The 17770-nt window shown below is 36.7% G+C and overlaps 1 protein-coding gene and 1 pseudogene across 1 annotated transcript in view; one reads left to right on the top strand and one right to left on the bottom strand.

The window, feature by feature from the left end:
* The window catches only part of ACVR1C (activin A receptor type 1C), a 126591-nt gene that overhangs the window by 99103 nt on the left and 9718 nt on the right, over positions 1-17770 (bottom strand). The gene's annotated exons all lie outside the window — the stretch shown is intronic.
* On the top strand, positions 4834-10993 carry LOC104650129 (RNA-binding protein EWS pseudogene; annotated as a pseudogene).

Here is a 17770-nt window from a genome sequence, read left to right as displayed (position 1 = left end):
GGTACTATGAGCATTCCAACTTTGTTCCTGTTTTTCAAAATTAACTTGGTTATTCTCATTCCTTTGCCTTTCCCTATAAATTTTAGAATCACTTTGGTGAATTCTACATAAATTCCTGCTGAGATTTTGACTGAAACTTTGCAATCTATAGCCCAGTTTGGAGACAATTAATAAATTGATAAAACTGAGCCATTGATTCTGTGCATATAGTACAATAGGCCCTCAATATCTGCATGGAATTTGTTCCATGACCCCTAAGGATATCGAAATCCACAGATGTGCAAGTCTCATATAAAACAGCATATTTGCTTATAACCTATGGACATCCTCCCCTATACTTCATTTTACTTTTATTTAAATATTTATTGACAAATAATGTTTTACTTGCTTATGAGGTACATATAAGTGTTTGTTACATGCATAGAATGTATAACAGTCAAGTCAGGGTATCCATCACCTTGAGATTTATCACTTCTATGTGTTGGTAATATTTCAAGTCCCCTCTTCCAGTTACTTTGAAAGTTACAATATATTGTTGGCAAATATAGTAACCCTAACCTGCTATCAAGCATTAGAACTTATTTCTTCTAAATAATTGTATGTTTGTAACAATTAACAAATGCCTCTTTAGCCTCCCCTCCCACTTTCGCTCCTTCCCAGCTTTTGGTATCTATCATTCTATTCTCTATGTTCATGACAGTAAGTTTTTTAGCTCCCACATATAAATGAGAACATATGGCATTTGTCTTTCTATACCTGGCTTATTTCACTTGACATAATGACCATCGTGTTGCTGCAAATAACATGGTTACATTCTGTTTTATGGCGAACAATATTCCATCATGTATATATATATACACACATATATACAACATTTTCTTTATCCATTCATTCATTGATGAGACATTTAGGCTGATTCCACAATGTAGGTTTTAAATAGCACTGTGATAAACATGTGAGTGCAGGTATCCCTTTGACATAGTGATTTATTTCCTTTGGATAAATACCCAATAGTGGGACTGCTGGATTGAATGGTGGTTCTAACTTTAGTTTTTTTAAGGACTCTTCATGCTGTTTTCCATAGTGATTGTGCTAGTATACATTCCCACCCACAATGTATAAGAGTTCACTTTTCCTTGGATACTTTGCCAGCATTTTTTTTTTTTTTTTGTCTTTTTACTAATAGCCATTCTAACTGGGATGGGATGATATCTCATGCTAGTTTTGATTTCCATTTCTCTGATTATTAGTGATATTGAGCATTTTTTCATATACCTGTTGGCCATTTGTGTGTCTTCTTTTGAGAAAGGTCTATTCATAAACCTTTGCCTATAATAGGATTATTTGTTTGTTTGTTTTTGCTGTTGAGTTTGGGTTCATTTTATATTCTGGATATTAGTCTCCTGTCAAATAAGAAACTTACAAATATTTTCTTTCATTTAACAGGTTGTCTCTTCATCTGTTGATTGTTTCTTTTGCTATACAGAAGCTTTTTTAGTTTAACGTAGTCCCATTTTTCTATTTTTGTTTTTGTTGCTTGTTCTTTCAAGGTCTTAGCCATAAAATCTTTGCCTAGACCAATGTCATAAAGTGTTCCCCCTATGTTTTCTTCTAGTAGTTTTACATTTAAACCTGTAATCCATGTGAAGTTTGATTTTGTATACATTGAGGATTAGGGATCCAGTTTCATTATTCTGAATATAATTACCCACTTCTCCCAGCATCATTCATTAAAGAAGGTCTTTTCCCCCAATGTGTATTCATGGAAGCTTTGTTGAAGATCAGTTGGCTCTAAATACGTGGATTTATTTCTGAGTTCTCTATTCTGTTTCATTGGTCTATGTGTCTATTTTTATAGCAATACCATGCTGCTTGGTCACTATAGCCTTCCAATATGTTTTGAAGTCAGTTAGGATGGTGTCTCCAGCTTTGCTCTTTTTGCTTAGAATTGTTTTGGTTATCTGGGCTCTTTTTTGGTTCTATATGAATTTTAGAATTCTTTTTTTATATTTCTGTGAAAAATGACATTTGGTCACTATAGCCTTCCAATATGTTTTGAAGTCAGTTAGGATGATGTCTCCAGCTTTGCTCTTTTTGCTTAGAATTGTTTTGGTTATCTGGGCTCTTTTTTGATTCCATATGAATTTTAGGATTCTTTTTTTGTTTCTGTGAAAAAAATGACATTAGTGTTTGAGAGAAATGGCATTCAATCTATAGATATCTTTAGGTAGTATGGACAGTTTAACAATACTGACTCTTCAAATCCATGAGCATGGAATGTCTTTTCATTTTTTTGTGTCCTTTTCAATTTGTTTCATCAGTGTTTTGTGGTTTTACTTGTATAGATGTTTTACATTCTTGGTTAAGTTTATTCCTATGTATTTTTGAAGGTATTTTAAATGAGAGTGCCTTCTTGATTTTTTTATTAGCTAGTTCATTATTGAAGTATATAAATGCTATTTATTTTTGAATGTCAGTTTTGTATCTTCCACCTTTACTGAACTGAACAGTTCTAGGATTTTTTTTTGGTGGAGGCTTTTGATTTTTCCAAACATAAGATCATGTCTTCTGCAAAGAGGGATACTTTTATTTTCTTATTTCCAATTTGGATGCCTTTTATTTCTTTCTCTGGTCTGACTGCTCTGTCTGGGACTTCCAATACTATGGTGAAAAGGAGTGGTGAGAGTGGGCATTCTTGTCTTGTTCCAGTTCTTGCAGAAAAGGCTTTCAACTTTTCCCCATTCAGTATGATGTTGGCTGTCAGTTTGTCACATACTACTTTTATTATTTTGAGGTATATGCCTTCTATGCCTATATTATTGAGAGTTTTTTAAAGAGTTGTTAAATTTTGTTCAATACTTTTTCTGCATCTATTGAAATAATCGTATGATCTTTATAGTCTTCATGCTGTTGATGTGAGGTGTAACATTTATCAATTTAGGTATGTTGAGCCATTCTTGCATCCCTGATGTAAATCTCACCGGATCATGACATGTTATCTTTTTGATGTGCTGTTAGATTCAGTTTGTTAGTATTTTGTGGAGGATTTTTGCATCTTTCTTCATCAGGGATATTGATTGACCTGTAGATTTCTTTTTTTCATTGTGTCATTATCTGGTGGTACCAGGATATTGCTGGCCTTGAAAAAATGAGTTAAGGAGAATTTCCTGCTCTTCAATTTTTTCTAATAGTTTAAGGATAACTGGTATTAGATATTTTTTATATGTTTGATAGAATTCCACAGTGAATCTATCTAATCCTGGGCTTTTCCTTGTTAGGTGACCTTTCATCACAACTCAATCCTACTACTTGTTATTGGTCTATTCTGGTTTTCTATTTCTTTCTGATTCAATCTTGATAGGTTGTATGTTTCCAGAAATTTATCCATTTCCTCTATGTTTTTCAGTTTGTTACTTTATAGTTGTTCATAACAGTCTCTGATAGTCTTTTGTATTTTTGTGGTATCAATTATAGTATCTCCTCTTTCGTTTCTGATTTTATTTGTGTCTTCTCTCTTTATTCCTTAGTCTAATTAACAGTTTATTTTTGTTTTTCTTTTCAAAGAGCCAACTTTTTTACCTCATTGATCTTTGAATTTCTTTTTTTGTTATTTAGTTCATTTAGTTCTGCTGTAATCTTTATTATTTATTTTCTTCTATTTTATTATTTATTTTCTTCTATTTTTCTTTATATTTATTTTCTTTATGAGGTTAATTTGGGGTTTGGTTTGCTCTTGCTTTTCTAATTCATTGAGGTGCCTTGTCAGGTTATTTGAAATCTGATATGTTTCTTTTAGTGTGGGCATTTATTGCTAAAAAATTCTCTATTACCACTGCTTTTGCTATATCCCACAGGTTTTGATATGCTGTGTTTCCATTTTCATTGGTTTCAGACTCTTTTTAAATTTCCATCTTCATTTCCTCTTTGACTCAATGGTTGTTTAGGAGCATGTTGTTTAATTCCCATGTATTTGTATAGCTTCCAAATTTCCTCTTGGTATTGATTTCTAGTTTTATTCCATTGTGCTCTGAGAAGACACTTGATATTATTTTAATTTTATAAAATTTGTTGAGGCTTGTTTTGCAATCTAACATATGATCTCTCCTGAAGAATGTTCCATGTGTTGATGCAAAAGATGAATATTCTGCAGTTGTTGGATAGAATGTTCTGTATATGTTTGTTAGATCCATTTGGCCTAAGGTCCAGTTTAAATCCAATGTTTCTTTGTTCATTTTCTGTCTAGATAACTCACTGAAGAAATCCACTTATGAGTGGAGGGTCTGGTGAAGTTGTGCTGATGACAGGAATTCCAGGTGGGCCATGTCTGTCCTTAGACCCCAGGGTGACATATATTGGCTGTGGTGTTAGTGGATCCAGATGGGTCTATTCTTGGGCCTCCAGGCAGCCTGACTGGGATGCTGGCAGGTGAGTGGGTGGGTTCTTGGGCCCCTGGTCAATAGACTTGTTATGGGCAGTGGCAACAGCAGTGGTAGGACAACTTTCTGGGTCTTGAGCTGTGTGTGCTGGTGTTGGCAGTATCTGTGATGTGCTGGTTAGGCCAATCACCAGGCTTCTAGGTGGCATGTGTGTGTATTTTGTCAGTGGTGTTGACAGCAAGCTGGGTGGGCAAGTCTTCAAGTTCCTGAGGGGAGTGCACAGATGCCAGGCATGGTAAAATGGACAGGGTGATCTCCAGGTTCTCATACAGCATGCTTGGGCTCTGTAGTGGTGGTGCCAGGGTAGGCAGGTTTGACCTTGGGCTCCTGGTGATATGCAGGGGCATGGGCTGTAGTAGACAAGGTGAGGTAATCTGTGATGGAGGGTGTGGAGAACATGACTTCAGGAACCATACTAGAGCACAGCATTCATGCTACTGGGGTAAATGGAGCTGCTTTTACTGGTCCCCTATGGGTAGCTCTCGGGGTCTGAAGTGCACACTTTGGCTCTGGCAATAGCACTGGCCACAGCAGTGTGTGGGGAGCCTGTATTCAGGCCACATGCTAGAGTACAGAGGCTGTGCTCCTGGGGTGGGCAGAATAGGTGACCACAATCCCACACAGGAAGCTCTTAGGTTCTGGGTAGCACTTACTTCAGCTTCTGGCTGCAGCAGTGACTGCAATGTTTTGGGGGATTAGTAGGGAGGGATCCTGCCCTTCTTGCATAGGTCCCAAAACAGAAGCTACATTGACAGGGGGGAGCTCAGTCACCACTCACCGCCCCAGACAGGCAGCTCCAGGCAGGTAGCCCACCTCAGCCTCTGGCAGCAGCAAGGGCAGCTGTGGTGCAGTGGTGTGAGTAAGGGACAGGATCTCACTCTTCTGTGGGCTAGCCTGAGCACAAGGGCCAGTCTGCCAGTGGGAACAGGGTTGCTACTCCCAGCCCATCAGCCCTCAGGGTCACCCACCTCAACTCCTAGTGGCAGCAATGTGTGAAGTTGGGAAGGGGTCCCATTCTCTGATTGCAAGCCCAATGGCAAAGTCCATGCCACTGCTGGGGACAAGGTCACTTCTCACAGCTCCAGACAGGCAACTCTCAGGCTCTGGAAATTGTATATACTCTCTGGTTTCTTTTGTCTCAGGGGCCATCCTTGGTGTGCTGCACAGTTCTTTCTCCAGGAAGTAGTACTCCATGTGGACTAGAGAACTAAGGAACACACAGCACCTTTGGGTCCAGCCATCACTGTGCCACTGTAGCCCTCTGGCTAGGCACCGGGGAAAGTCAGGGGAGGCTTCCAGAATGTAGAACTATAGGGGCTATGCTTACCAGGGTGTGATGAAGCCAAGTGACAGTAGGACTCACAATTATGCCATTTTGCAGCTGCTTAGGTCTCAGGGATGTGGGTGACCCAGGACAAGTTCCTGTCTACTGTAATATCCCTGCAGAGTCTCCAGATCATTGTCCATGTAATCTAATGGCTCATATGAATAGAAGAGCTCTCCCATGGCAACGGTCTAGTGGGGATGTGGACTGGTAAGGGTCTCTTACTTAACCATTCCCTGTAATAAGGAGCCCCTCTGGGATCACAGCCAATCTTGGCCACTGGCTGCTCATTTTCCTTTTTCTTCTGTGCCTCAGGTGTTTCCTGTGACTTCTCTGTTTATCTCTAGTGATCTTTCCTAGATGTTCTATTCAAGGTTTGATTATCTCTTTACAATTTTGGTTCTTCTTTCCGGGGAGGGTGAATGTCTAATATCTCTAGTCAGCCATCTTGACTCCTCCATACTTTAAATAATCTCTAAATTACTTATAATACCTAACGCTATATAAATAGTTGTAATACTGTATTGTTTTTATTTGCATTATTTTTATTGTTGTGTTGTTACTTTTTGTTGTTTTTTCCAAATATTTTTAATCTACAGTTGTTTGAATCCACAGATGTGAAACCCACAGATATGGAGGGCCAATTATATAGAACGCCATTCATTTAGGTTTACTTTAAATTATTTCAACTTTTTTTTTTGGAGATGAAGTAGTTTAGTGTTGTCATCTGGTTTTAAATGCATCTGTTGATATTGTCATATGATTTTTCTTTATTCTGCTAAAATGGTGAATTGAAATATTAGATTTTTGATTGTTGAACCTTGCATTAGCCTTGCATTACTAGGACAAACTCCACTTGAAAAAGATGTATTATACTGTTGTTGTATTTTTGTTCAATTTGGTAACATTTTATTGAGGATTTTTGCATCTCTATGAGAGATACTGGTTTGTAGTTTTCTTTCATTGTGATGTCTTTACCTAGTTTAGGTTTCAGTGTAATACTGGTTTTATAAAATAACCTGAAAGATGTTCCCTCCAGTTGCATATTCTGAAAGTTTATGTAGAATAGACATTATTTCTTCCTAAAAATTTTTATAGAATTCACCAGTGAAGTCATGTAAGATTACAGTCTTTTTTGTTAGACGTTTTCAAGTTTTGAGCTATAAAATGAATATCTTTAATCTCTTTAGGACTATTCCAGTTATCTATTATGTCTTGATTAGTCTTTGGGTATTTATATCTTTGAAGGAATTTGCTTATTTTACCTAAATTTTTGAATTGTGGACAAAATACAATATTTCCTTATTTTTAGTTTTATGTCTGTAGGGTGAATAGCAATGTCCTTCTTTCATTTCTAACACCAGCAATTTGTGTATTCCTATTTTCTTTGTAAATCTAGCTAAAGGTGAACTACTTTGACCTCTGAGTATTTAGAAGTTTGTTGCTTAATAATTTCCTGTCATTGATTGCTAGTTTGTTTCCCTCACGTTCAGAGAACATATTCTGTATAGTTTAATTTTTTTAAAATGTATTAGGTTTGTTCCATGACCCACAATATTGTCTACCTTGGCTAAAATTCTACACACACTTTAAAATGTGTCTATTTTGCTGTTGTTAGTTAGAATGTTACATAAATGTCAATTAAATCAAGTTGGTTAAAATTATTTTTTCAATATTGTATATCCTTACTAAAGTTTGGTTCACTTATTCTATCAGATATGAAGGAGTAGTTTGAAGACTCAAAATATAATTACAGATGTATCTATTTCCCTTTCATTTCTATCTATTGTTGTTTCATGCATTTTGAAGCTCTATAGCTAGAAGCATACACAACATTATGATACTTGTCAGTGAAGTGATACTTTTATCACTGTGGAAAACCCTTGAAACATCTTATCTTTTGATGTTGATTTTGTTTGTTATTAATATAGCCACTCCAGCTTTCTTATTGTTTGCATGGTATAATATTTCCATAGTTTTACTTTTAATCTATTCGTCTCTTTATATTTAAAGTGCATTTCTTATGTTAAAGTGGATTTCTTTTTTTTTTTTTTTTTTGTTAAAGTGGATTTCTTATGATAGCATATGGATCTTGCTTTTTTTACCCAGTCTGACAATCTTTAAACCATTTACATTTAATGTAATTATTGGTATGACTGAATTAAAATCTATCATATTGTTTATTGTTTTCTATTCACTGTTTTTGTTCCCTTAGATATTTTATCATCATGCTTTTGGATTAATTGAATATTTTTATTCCATTTTATTTACAGTATTAGCTTATTATTTTTACCATTTTAAAAATATTTTTAAGAGTTGCCCTTTCAGGTGGGCACAGTGGTTCACGCCTATAATACCAGCACGTTGGGAGGCCAAGGCAGGAGGACCACTTGAGGCCAGGAGTTCAAGACCAGCCTGAACACTGTAGCACGACCCTGTCTCTACTAATAATAATAATACAAAAATAAATACAAAAAAAAAGTGGCCAGGTGTAGTGTATGCTTTTGAGTTTTTGTGGGTTTTGTCTGTGTTTTTAGACAGGGTCTCACTTTGTCACCCAGTTTGGAGTGCAGTGACATGATGATAGCTCACTGCAGCCTTGACCTCCCAAGCTCAAGTGATTCTGCCACCTCAGCCTCCCCAGTAGCTGGGACTACAGGTGTGCACAACACCACCTGTCTAATTTTTTTATTTTTTTTAAAGATGGGATCTTGCTATGTTGCCTAGACTGGTCTCAAACTCCTGGACACAAGTAATCCTTCCACTTTGGCTTCCCAAAGTGCTGGGATTATCTAAGTTTTTATTTATTGGAAAATGTCTATTTCTCTTTCATTTAAAAAAAAACTTTCATGTAGTATGGAATATTCGGTTGGGAATTTTTTACTCATTACATTTAAACTTGTCACTTTATTGCAATAGGATTGTTCTCGTAAGAAAAAAAAAAATAGAGAGATGGAAAGCAAGGGGAGACAGACATTGAGAGAACAAGGAGGAAGGAGAGAAAATAGCAGCCACAGATTACAGTACCTATAGCCAAGCTGCAGCACAGCAGGGCTACAGCACTTACAATACCCAGCCCACTCAAGGACATACACAGACCACCTAGGCATATGGGCAACAAAGCTATGGAACCTATGGACAACCCACTGATGTCAGCTACACCCAGGCTCAAACCACTGCAACCTATGGGCAGACTGCCTATACAACTTCTTATGGACAGCCTCCCACTGTTTATACTACTCCAACTTCCCCCCAGGCATACAGCCAGCCTGTCCAGGGGTATGGCACTGGTGCTTCTGATACCACCACTGCTACAGTCACCACCACCCAGGCCTCCTACACAGCTCAGTCTGCATATGGCACTCAGCCTGCTTATCCAGCCTATGGGCAGCAGCTAGCAGCCACTGCACCTACAAGGCTGCAGTATGATATCAAGTCCACTGAGACTAGTCAACCTCAATCTAGCACAGGACATTTCAACCAGCCCAGCTTAGGATATGGACAGAGTAACTACAGTTATCCCCAGGTACCTGGGAGCTGCCCCATGCAGCCAGTCACTGCACCTCCATCCTACCCTCTTACCAGCTATTCCTCTACACAGCTGACTAATTATGATCAGAGCAGTTACTCTCAACAGAACACCTATGGGCAACTGGGCAACTATAAACAGCAGAGTAGCTATGGTCAACAAAGCAGCTATGGGCAGCAGCCTCCCACTAGTTACCCACCCTAAACTGGATCCTACAGCCAGGCTCCAAGTCAACATAGCCAACAGGGCAGCAGCTATGGGCAGCAGAGTTTATTCCAACAGGACCATCCCAGTAGCATGGGTGTTTATGGGCAGGAGTCTGGAGGATTTTCTGGACCAGGAGAGAAATGGAGCATGAGTGGCCCTGATAACTGAGGAAGGAGAAGAGGGGGATTTGATAGTGGGGGCATGAGCAGAGGTGGGCAAGGAGGAGGACACGGTGGAATGGGTGCTGGAGAGCGAGATGGCTTCAATAAGCCTGGTAGACCCATGGACAAAGGACCAGATCTTGATCTAGGCCCACCTGTAGAACCTGATGAAGACTCTGACAACAGTGCAATTTATGTACAAGGATTAAATGATAATGTGACTCTAGATGATCTGGTAGACTTCTTTAAGTAGTGTAGGGTTGTTAAGATGAACAAGAGAACCGGGCAACCCATGATCCACATCTACCTGGACAAGGAAACAGGAAGGCCCAAAGGCGATGCCACAGTGTCCTATGATGACCCACCTACTGCCAAGGCTGCCATGGAGTGGTCTGATAGGAAAGATTTTCAAGGGAGCAAACTTAAAGTCTCTCTTTCTCAGAAGAAGCCTCCAATGAACAGTATGCGGGGTAGTATGCCATCCCGTGAGGGCAGAGGGATGCCACCACCACTCCACAGAGGTTTAGGAGGCCCAGAAGATCCTGGGGGACCCATGGGTCGCATGAGAGGCTGTGGAGGAGACAGAGGAGACTGCCCTCTGGGGAAAACCCTCCAGAGGAGGAAACATCCTGCACCGAGTTGGAGACTGGTAGTGTCCCAATCCAGGTTGTGGAAACTAGAACTTCACATGGAGAACAGAGTGCAACCAGTGTAAGGCCCCAAAGCCTGAAGGCTTCCGCCAACCACCCTTCCAGCTCCCAGGTGGTGATTGTGGCAGAGGCCCTGGTGGCATATGGGGAAGAGGAGGTGGCCTCATAGATCATGGTGGTCCTGGTGGAATGTTCAGAAGTGGCTGTGATAGAGACAGAGGTGGCTTCCGTGGTAGCCGGGGCATGAACTGAGGTGGCTTTGGTGGAGGAAGGTGAGGTGGCCCTGGGGGGGCCCTGGACCTTTGATGAAACAGATGGGAGGAAGAAGGGGAGGACATGGAGGACATTTATATCTCTTCAACTATTTCTTCTCTCCCATTCTCCCTTTTTCACCCTTCTAGCATTCCATTTACACATATATTACTTGACCTGGAAAATTGATAAAGGCGAGCACCATCAGGAGTGCAGAGCTCAGCCCTACTAGATGCAGAGACTCCACATATCTGCATTGATGATCAGATTTCTTCTTTAAACCAGAAAATATTTTAAATGTATAATTCCATATTTACAATGTTTGCCACACATTATGATTATTCCTTATCTGTATTTTAGTATTTTTCACCATTTGTGAAGAAACATTAAAACAAGTTAAATGGGAAAAATAAAATTAGAAATTAAAAAAAAAACTCACTTCATTGGTTTGTGTTTTAGAGTTTCTGCTAAGAAGTCTGCTACAATTCTTAAATTTGTTCCTCTTTATGTAAGAAGTATTTTTTAATGCAGGCTGCCTTCAAGATTTTCTATTTATCTTTGAATGTCATCAATTAGAATATGATGGATATGGTCTATTGGTGTAGGGTTTGGGAGGTGAGAAATTTGTCCGGATTGGGCTTTATAAGCTTCTGTGATTGGTGGTTTGGTGTCTTTCATTATATCTGGAAGTTAATAACCAGTATCTCTTCAACTATTTCTTCTGTCCCATTCTCCCTTTTTTTCCCTTCTAGCATTCCATTCACACGTATGTTATATTACTTGATATTACCCCATACCTCTTGAATGCTCTGTTAGATCTTTTTGCTCTTCCCTCTTTATTACCTCTGGATGCTTCCCTCTTTAGTGCAATGGCTTTAAAGGAGTACAAGTACACTATAATAAGGTAATTTCTAGTGATCCATCTTCAAATTTATGATTCTTTCTTTGGCTGTATCAGGTCAATTGATGAGCACACCAAAGGCATTCTTCATTTGTTTTTCATATTTAGCATTTCCTTTTGACATTTTCTTACACTCTCTATCCTTCTGCTGAAATGCCACATCTGTTCATATTTTCCACCATTTCCACTATAGCTTTTAATAAGTTATTTTAAATTCCTTGCCTAATAGTTCTAAAATCTGCATCATATCTAAATCAGGTTATATTGAGTGCTCTGTCTCTTGTGAGTAGGGTTTTTTCTTTAGTATCTTTTCATAACTTTTTGTTGATGTAACTATAACTATACCACTGGTAAAATTAATCATACTATTAATTTTAGGTCTTTACACTAAAATTAGAGGTGTCAGGGTAAAGAGAGAAGCATGAAGTAGGAAGACTGAAGTGTCAGGTATGAAGAGTAATGAATGAAATGACCTAGTATTGATTTGAAAGTAACATTAAGAAAGAATGCAGTTAGGTATAGAGAAACTGGTACCACTCCTTCTGAAACTATTCCAAACAATACAAAAAGAAGGAATCCTCCCTAACTCATTTATAAGACCAACATCATCTTGATACCAAAACCTGTCAGAAACACAATTATAAAAGAAAATTTCAGGCCAATATCCATGATAAACATAGATGCAAAAATCTTCAATAAAATACTGGAAAACCGAATCCAATAGCACCTCAAAAAGCTTATCCATCACGATCAAGTTGGTTTCATCCTTGGGATGCAAGGCTGGTTCGACATATGCAAATCTATAAATGTAATCCACCACATAAACAAAACTATAGACAAAACCACATGATAATCTCAATGTTGAATTTTATCTTTGACAAAATTAGCCCTTTATGTTAAAAACTCTCAATAAACTAGGTATCAATGGAACTTCTCTCAAAATAATAAAAGCTATTTATGACAAACCCACAGCCAATATCATACTGAATGGGCAAAAACTGGAAGCATTTCCTTTGAAAACTAGCACAAAACAAGGGTGCTGTCTCTCACCACTCCTACTCAACATAGTATTTGAAGTTCTAGCCAGAGCAATCAGGCAAGAAAAAGAAATAAAGAGTATTCAGTTAGGAAAGGAGGAAGTCAAATTATCTCTATTTGCAGATGATATGACTGTATATTTAGAAGACTCCATTATCTCAGCCCAAAAATCTCCTTAAACTGATAAGCAACTTCAGCAAAGTCTCAGGATACAAAATCGATATGTAAAAATCAAAAGCATTCCTATACACCAATAACAGACAGAGAGCCGAATTATGTGTGAACTCCCATTCACAACTGCTACAAAGAGAATAAAATACCTAGGAATGCAACTAACGAGGGACATGAAGGACCTCTTCAAGGAGAACTAGAAACCACTGCTAAAGGAAATAAGAGAGGACACAAACACATGGAGAAACATTCCATGCTCATGGTTAGGAAGAATCAATATTGGGAAAATGGCCATACTGCCCAAAGAAATTTATAGATTCAATGTTATTCCCATCAAGTACAATTGACCTTCTTCACAGAATTTGAAAAAACCATCTTAAACTTCACATGGAACCAAAAAAGAGCCTGCATAGGTAAGACAATTCTAAGTTAAAAAAAAAAAAAAATCTAGAGGCTTCACACTATCTGACTTCAAACTATACTACAAGGCTACTGTAATCAAAACAGCATGGTACTGGTACCAAAACAGAGCAATGGAACAGAACAGAGGCCTCAGAAGTAACACCACATATCTACAACCATCTGATTTTTGACAAACCTGACAAAAACAAGCAGTGGGAAAAGAATTCCCTGTTTAATGAATAGTAGTGGCAAAACTGGTGGGAAAACTGGCTAGCCATATGCAGAAAGCTGAAACTGGACCCCTTCCTTTCGCCTTATACAAAAATTAATTCCAGATGGAATAAAGATTTAAACATAAGACCTAACACCATAAAAACCCTAGTAGAAAACTAGGCTATACCATTCAGGCATAGGTATAGGCAAGGACTTCATGACTAAAACACCAAAAGCAATGGCAACAAAAGCCAAAATAGACAAATGGAATAATTAACTTTAAGAACTTCTACCCAGCAAAAAAAACTATCATTAGAGTGAACTGGCAACCAACAGAATGGGAAAAAATTTTTGCAATCTACCCATCTGACAAAGGGCTAATATCTAGAATCTACAAAGAACTTAAACAAATTTACCAAATACACACACACAAACCCCATCAAAAGGTGGGCAAAGGATATGAACACACACATTCCAAAAGATGACATTTATGCAGCCAACAAACATATGAAAAAATGCTCCTCATCACTGGTCATTAGAGAAATGCAAATCAAAACCACATTGAGATACCATCTCACACCAGTTAGAATGGGAGTTGGGAAGAGATAGCATGGAGAGAAATGCCAGATATAGGTGATGGGGAGGAAGGCAGCAAATCACACTGCCATGTGTGTATCTATGCAACAATCTTGCATGTTCTTTACATGTACCCCAAAACCTAAAATGCAATTAAAAAAAGGAAAAAAAATCTGGAGACAACAGATGCTGGGGAGGATGTGGGGAAATAGGAATGCTTTTACACTGTCAGTGGGACTGTAAATTAGTTCAACTATTGTGGAAGACAGTGTGGTAATTCCTCAAGAGTCTAGAAAGAGAAATACCATTTGATCCAGCAATCCCATTACTGGGTATATACCCAAAGGATTATAAATCGTTCTGTTATAAAGACACATGCACATGTATGTTCATTGTGGCACTGTTTACAATAGCAAAGACTTGGAATCAACCCAAATGCCCATCAGTTTTAGACCAGATAAAGAAAATGTGGCACATATACACCATGGAATATTCTGCAACCATCAAAAAGGGTGACTTCATGTACTTTACAGGGACATGGATAAAGCTGGAAACCATCATTCTCAGCAAATTGACACAAGAACAGAAAACCAAACACTGCATGTTCTCACTCATAAGTGGGTATTGAACAATGAGAACACATGGACACAGGGAAGGGAATATTATACACTGGGACCTGTTGAGGGGTGGGGAGCTAGCAGAGGGATAGCAGGGGGTAGGAGGATTGGAGAGGGATAACATTAGGATAAACACCTAATGTAGTTGATGGAGGGATGGATGCAGCAAACCACTATGGCATGTGTATACCTATATAACAATCCTACACGATCTGCACATGTACCCCAGAACTTAACATGTAATAAAAAAAAAGAAAGTAAAATAAAATACTCAAAAAATTACTAGTCAAAAAGAGGGCAAAAAAAGAGGAACAGACTAATGATAAAAAGAAAGATAAATAGCAAGATGGTAGGTTTAAAGCCATACAACTTACTATACTAATTGTTAACAAACTAAAAACCTTAATTACTGTCACAGTGTTAAAAGATAAAAGTTAAGAACACTAACTATATGCTGTGTACAAAGGATGCACTTTTTTAATAAAGACATTGATAGAAAGTAAGGAGAAGGGAAAAAAACAAAAGCGAATACTAAACATAAGGAAATTGGCATGGTTATATTACTATTAGAGTAGACTTCAAGACAAAGAGTATTACTGAGATAAAGAAGGACATCTTATATCAATGAAATAGTCATTGTATCAGGAAAGCATGGAAAATGTAAATGTGTATGCACCTAATAAGTGTTTCAAAATACATAAAATAGAAACTAATGGAACTAAAGGGAGAAACAGACAAATCTACGAGTAGAGATGCACACTTCTTTCAGTAAGAAATACAGATGATGTGAACAACAGTATCAATAAACTTTACCTAATTGGCATTTACAAAACTATACACCCCACAGCCAAAACTAATCTATGGTGGAATAAAGAACAGCAGATGCCTTTGGGAGTACTGCACTGAAGAATGACTGGGTAGAGACATGAGGGTGCTCACTGTGATGATGTTTATCTTTAATATCTGGAAAAAGATTAGGTGAATATATTTCTCGAAATTTCGTGAGTACACACAAAAGACTTGTGAATGTCATTATATGTAAGTATATTATCCAAAGAGAAAAGTGTTGAACTCTGTGTAGTAATATGCATGCTGAAATATTTCAAAGGAAGCATACTGCTATCTGCAATTTACTTGGAGATGTATCAAAAAATAACAAATATTAATGGACAGAAGGCTGGATAAATGGATATTTATGTGATACGGCAAATATAAAATAATAATGGTATAATCCAGTTGGTCAGCATATGGGTGGTAACTAGAATTCTGTTAATTCTGATGTATATTTGAAGTTTAAAAATAAAATTTGGGGGAAAAGGAAAGCAAAATCAAACTTTCCCAAAACAAAAATGAATTAGAATGTGTTGCTATCAGAACTGAAATACAAAAATAAAGGAAGATCTACAGGCTGAAGAAAAATGACAACATATATAAACTTTGATTTATACAAAGTAATGAAGAGTACTAAAAGTGATATCAGGTGGGTAAATGTAAAATAGTACATTCATTTTTAAAATTTCTTTAAAGGTAACTAAATACTTAAAGCCAAAATAATAACTATGTGTTTCAATGTTTATAAAATATTTAGAAGTAAAACATGAGATTAATAACACAAAAGACAAAGAGATGGAAATGGAGGCATATGATGGTAAGGTTATTAAATAAACTATGATGAAGATAAATTTTGGAACAATCACTAAAAATAAAGAGGCATAGCTTAGAAACTAATAGTGAAAATAATATATATAGATAATATTTAGTCAACTTATCCAAATGAAAGCAAGATGGAGAAATGAAAGATATATAAAAATAACAAGATGACAGATTTATATACAACCATATTGGTAAATACATTAAATATATATGTTGTAAATGCTCCAGTTAAAAGACAAGTATGTAAGACAAGATTTTTAAAAGCAGAACCCAAACATACGCTCTCTATAAGAAACCAATTTAAATATAAAGATATATATGAGTTAAGCATAAGAGAATGGAAAATCTATAACGTGTAGACATTCAGCACAAGAAAACTGGAGTAACAGAGTAACTATACCAATAGTTTTTTTAAAAGTAGATATATAAATATTAACCATAAGAAAGGTGGAATAGTTATATTAATACCAACATAGTGGACCTCAAGGCAAAGCATATTACCAGTAATAAAGAGAAGCACGTCTTAATAACAAATATTACCAGGGATAAAGTAGGAGTTTTTCCAGTCGTAAGTATGAATCAAGAGGACATAATAATTCTAATCGTATATATACCCAAAAACAAAATCTTCAAATATAGGAAGCAACAATTTAAAAAACCAAAAAAGGAAATACACAAATCCACAAGTCAATTAGAAATCTCAACAATCCTATCTCAATAACTGGTGAAACAAGAAGAGAGAAAATCAGTGAAGATAGAAAAGACTTCAATAACACTGGCAAGCATCTTGACCTAAATGACACTTACAGAATACTCCACTCATCCAAAGTGGAATCCATAGTATTTTCAAGTACATATGAGATATTCACGAGGTCAGACATATGCCAGGCTATAAAACAAATACAGATAAATTCAAATTAAATGAAATCATATAGATTATGTTATTTCATCCCAAATGGATTTAAAGTAGAATTTGATAAGAAAAAAAATCTGAAAATTACTAAAATATTTGACAGTTAAATCCAAATAACACACAGGCTCCAAGAAATTACAAAGGAAACTAGGAAGTATTTTGAACTTAGTATAAATAAAGACACAATATTACAATTTATGGATGAGCTGAAGTAATTGCTGAGAGAGAAACTTAGACGTTAAATACTTATATTAGAAAAGAAGAAAGGTCTTAAATTAATAATTTAAGGACCGCAAACTATGGCCCATTGGTTATAAATAAGGTTTTACTGAAATGCAGCAACACCTATCTGTTTATGTATAGTCCATGGCTGCTTTCATACTACAAAGGCAGAATTATGTGTATGCAACGTGACTCTTTGGTTCACAGGCCTAAAATAGAATAAACGCTGACCTTTGAGAAAATATGGCAACACTTGATATAATGTACCTGCTAAAGAATAAAAAGCAATAAATTAAACATAAAGAAAGTAAAGAAAATAATGAAGAACAGAAAATAACTGAAAACAAATAGAGAAAATAAATAAAACCAAAACCCATTTATTTGCAAGAAATCAATAAAATTGATAAACTTCCAGCTAGATTGATCATGGTAAAAAGAGAGAAAAATCAAATTTCCTATGTCAGAAATGTTAAAGGGGCTATCACTACAAAGCTTATAACTATTA

The sequence above is a fragment of the Saimiri boliviensis genome, chromosome 5, assembly GCF_048565385.1.
Source record: "Saimiri boliviensis isolate mSaiBol1 chromosome 5, mSaiBol1.pri, whole genome shotgun sequence".
In the NCBI taxonomy this organism is placed as follows: domain Eukaryota; kingdom Metazoa; phylum Chordata; class Mammalia; order Primates; family Cebidae; genus Saimiri; species Saimiri boliviensis.
Note: the sequence above shows the minus strand (reverse complement) of the source record. Positions and strands in the feature narration are given on the sequence as shown.